General features: G+C 39.0%; 1 protein-coding gene across 4 annotated transcripts in view; it reads left to right on the plus strand.

Moving 5' to 3' along the window:
• The window catches only part of LOC109056731 (E3 ubiquitin-protein ligase TRIM39-like), an 820,810-nt gene that overhangs the window by 729,586 nt on the left and 86,550 nt on the right, over window positions 1-4,674 (plus strand). The gene's annotated exons all lie outside the window — the stretch shown is intronic.

The following is a 4,674-nucleotide window of genomic DNA, read 5'->3' on the forward strand; positions in this document are numbered from 1 at the left end:
GCTCCAGGAGGAACCCAGAGTCCACTGCAGCAGCGTAAGATCTGACAGCGGCTCTGAGGATTTCATCCCGGTATCCAACAGCAGTAAAGGTACTGATGGCAAGCACATGGAGGTCTGTTCGTATTTCCGCCCAGATTTTTACTGACTCACCACTAAACTGATCATGCTGGATGATGTTGCAGGCAGCATAACATTCTCCATGGCATCTCCAGACTCTTTTATATCTGTCACATGTGCTCAGAGTGAACCTGCTCTCATCGGTGAAGGGAAAACAGGTGCTAATGGTGGTTCTGTTGATTGTGGGTGTAGCGAATCAGCTAAAATGGGGAATATGAATAATTAATCATAATAATTATTATAAATATTTAGAAGAGCCGCTGAAAGTATTTACTTGACATCTCAGTGTCAACTGTCTGTAACTTCTAAGGACATTAATTTCCTGGTTAAGGAAAATCATTTTCTTACTGTACAATATTACTCAGAGCATGTAGCAAAAATGTGCATGATTAGTGACTCCAGTTATGAGCAAACAATGAACAACCTGAAGTGTGATACAAGTAAGACTTTGCTATACTTCATAAACACTTAAACTAGTCTAACATACACATACACACACACATGCATACAGTGTGCATAGGAAAAAGAAGTAAAGCTTAAGCAGAAAAGATAAGGGAAATAAAAACATGAAGTAATCATACAATTTAGAAGCCTTCTAGTTCACATCCTCAGACCTCAGAATCGAACCGACCCACAGATTGCCTGAGCTATGTGTTGGGGCCCACCGGGGCATGCAGTTCTCTTCTTGTGTAATGGTAATTGTACAGGGAACACCAAACCTCCTTACTACAGCACATTTGGGTGTACCATCCAGAGCTGGACTATCTGTGCAACCTGATTGTGTTACAGATACTGCCTCATGAAACAAGTAGTGAGAAGAAACTTAACAAAACACAAGACTAGATAAATCAGTTAGGAAAGACAAGGAGAGAGCAATTATCAGTGGACACCACCTGCAAAACCATTCCCTTTCTGGGGGTTGCCTCTCCAGAGCATCTGTTGTCACTTTCATATTAAAACCAGGTAAGTGTCACCATAAGAATAGAAAAGAATATCCATAAGCATCTGTAAGATGAGCGAGCAGCATTTGACCTGGAAACTCTTCACACATGTTGCCAAACATTCAGGATTTTGTAAGTCTGCTGAAATCTCTTCTTCGTGAGCTGATAGAAACATACAAACAGACACACATGAAGCATCACACCGAATACAGGGATGACTGTAAATGTGTGAATACAGGAAGAGCTCTGACATCACTGTAGTTCAGTGAGAGACTCAGAGAAAGTGAAACTAACTTGATCAACAACAATATGGATGCCTGAATCAATCAAACTCTTTAAACAACAGAATATTGAGTCGTTCAAAGACCCCTGTGAACACATCTGATACTCACAGGTAAGTGATAGAAATATAAGAGAGATTGTCCTGAACAGGTTTCTGATGGCAGTGGTCTGGTTTAGTAGGGTTTATGTCAGACTGGAATGAGTTGAGCAGAAGCACGTTTAAGCGTGTCAAATACTCAGCTACTTTAGGTGTTTACTGCACTGAAATGGTCTAAGAATTAATTAAAAGTATGTAATTGTATTGAACGAAGTTTGGTGTTTCTGTCATTTTGTCACGCAACATAAAGACATACAGGTAAGAAACAAGAAGTAAATGATCTTCAGACAAACTGAACACAACTGAAAGGGAGCGTCTCGGTTACATATGGTAACCCTCGTTCCCTGAAGGAGGGAACGGAGACGTCATGCCCTGTCACCACGGTTGCTTTACCACTGCTGAGCGGCCGGGTCACTGGCTCGGTTCCTCAGTGAAAACCTGGTATGCATTGCACCTGCTGTTTTATTATACTCATGCTGTGATCAGCAGCAGCTGGTTGCATTAATTGCATGCCAATGTGCATTGGCTCGTTTAGTTTACAATTGAAGTATATTGGTCTATCGAAGCGATATCCCAATTTGTCGGTCACCGACGTGACGTCTCTGTTCCCTCCTTCAGTGAACGAGGGTTAACATACGTAACCGACACGTTCACTCTGGACACATGATGTCAGGTATTGTTCTGCTCCAGGAGGAACCCAGAGTCCACTGCAGCAGCGTAAGATCTGACAGCGGCTCTGAGGATTTCATCCCGGTATCCAACAGCAGTAAAGGTACTGATGGCAAGCACATGGAGGTCTGTTCGTATTTCCGCCCAGATTTTTACTGACTCACCACTAAACTGATCATGCTGGATGATGTTGCAGGCAGCATAACATTCTCCATGGCATCTCCAGACTCTTTTATATCTGTCACATGTGCTCAGAGTGAACCTGCTCTCATCGGTGAAGGGAACAGGTGCTAATGGTGGTTCTGTTGATTGTGGTGTAGCGAATCAGCTAAAATGGGGAATATGAATAATTAATCATAATTAATTATAAATATTTAGAAGAGCCGCTGAAAGTATTTACTTGACATCTCAGTGTCAACTGTCTGTAACTTCTAAGGACATTAATTTCCTGGTTAAGGAAAATCATTTTCTTACTGTACAATATTACTCAGAGCATGTAGCAAAAAATGTGCATGATTAGTGACTCCAGTTATGAGCAAACAATGAACAACCTGAAGTGTGATACAAGTAAGACTTTGCTAACTTCATAAACACTTAAACTAGTCTAACATACACATACACACACACATGCATACAGTGTGCATAGGAAAAAGAAGTAAAGCTTAAGCAGTAAAGATAAGGGAAATAAAAACATGAAGTTATCATACAATTTAGAAGCCTTCTAGTTCACATCCTCAGACCTCAGAATCGAACCGACCCACAGATTGCCTGAGCTATGTGTTGGGGCCCACCGGGGCATGCCCAGTTCACATCCTCAGACCACTGTGCTGGGAAACACACCAAACCTCCTTACTACAGCACATTTGGGTGTACCATCCAGAGCTGGACTATCTGTGCAACCTGATTGTGTTACAGATACTGCCTCATGAAACAAGTAGTGAGAAGAAACTTAACAAAACACAAGACTAGATAAATCAGTTAGGAAAGACAAGGAGAGAGCAATTATCAGTGGGACACCACCTGCAAAACCATTCCCGTTTCTGGGGGTTGCCTCTCCAGAGCATCTGTTGTCACTTTCATATTAAAACCAGGTAAGTGTCACCATAAGAATAGAAAAGAATATCCATAAGCATCTGTAAGATGAGCGAGCAGCATTTGACCTGGAAACTCTTCACACATGTTGCCAAACATTCAGGATTTTGTAAGTCTGCTGAAATCTCTTCTTCGTGAGCTGATAGAAACATACAAACAGACACACATGAAACGAGTAGCATAATACAGGGATGAATGTAAATGTGTGTATACAGGAAGAGCTCTGACATCACTGTAGTTCAGTGAGAGACTCAGAGAAAGTGAAACTAACTTGATCAACAACAAAATGGATGCCTGAATCAATCAAATCTCTTTAAACAACAGAATATTGAGTCGTCTCAAAGACCCCTGTGAACACATCTGATACTCACAGGTAAGTGATAGAAATATAAGAGAGATTGTCCTGAACTGGTTTCTGATGGCAGTGGTCTGGTTCTCGTAGGGTTTATGTCAGACTGGAATGAGTTGAACAGAAGCAGGTTTAAGCGTGTCAAATACTCAGCTACTTTAGGTGTTTACTGCACTGAAATGGTCTAAGAATTAATTAAAAGTATGTAATTGTATTGAACGAAGTTTGGTGTTTCTGTCATTTTGTCACGCAACATAAAGACATACAGGTAAGAAACAGGAAGTAAATGATCTTCAGACAAACTGAACACAATCCTGCTTCACTGCAGCTGAAAATAACTTTTACATTACACAAGATAAGAAAAACTTATGATCATATAATATATTTTGTGGAAAGATTAATCTAATTTTGGATAAGGAGATATATATGTTTGTTGGAAAATATAGAGCTTTTTCTTTGTACTTTCTTTAAACACCAGGTGATAGTTCAGATTGTTCAGTAAGTTTACGAGTCACTCACTTTGTTTCAAATGAATGATTGTGTTTCCATCACTATCAATTCTCACATTTTAACCAATTTAATATAAATATTGATTTAGCTGTCATGGTCCATTTGGGTCTAAAAAAAAGTCTAGAGAAAAAAGGAAAACTACTCATTTTTTCTTTAAGAGGGAAAGAAGAAATGGCAGAATCTTCACTAACAGCAAGAAAAAACCAGGAGACGGAGTATTGAACATGATCCTCCATGTAAGTCAATAACCCAGAAAAAACACTCTGACTTTTACTTTTATTATATTGAATATGTACATGTCAGGAATGTAAAGCAGATCAAATAATTTCAGCTTAATAAGGATAATTCTTTATATATATATATATATATATCTATATATATATATATATATATATATATATATATAGGTAAGTGGTTATTTAATGAGCTTCACATTTAGATTCTGATCAGCTTGTCTGGGTTCATTTTACAATAAGAACCAGCTGACTGTACTGTACATGATCTCTTTATATTTGAGTTTCTTAAAAGTCGGCACTCTTTGTCTCTAAACACTCTTTACATTCAACCAGCTTCATGAGGTGCATCATAAGATTCTATATAAACAGTATTGAAGGAGT

Source organism: Cyprinus carpio, chromosome B6, assembly GCF_018340385.1.
Source record: "Cyprinus carpio isolate SPL01 chromosome B6, ASM1834038v1, whole genome shotgun sequence".
NCBI lineage: Eukaryota > Metazoa > Chordata > Actinopteri > Cypriniformes > Cyprinidae > Cyprinus > Cyprinus carpio.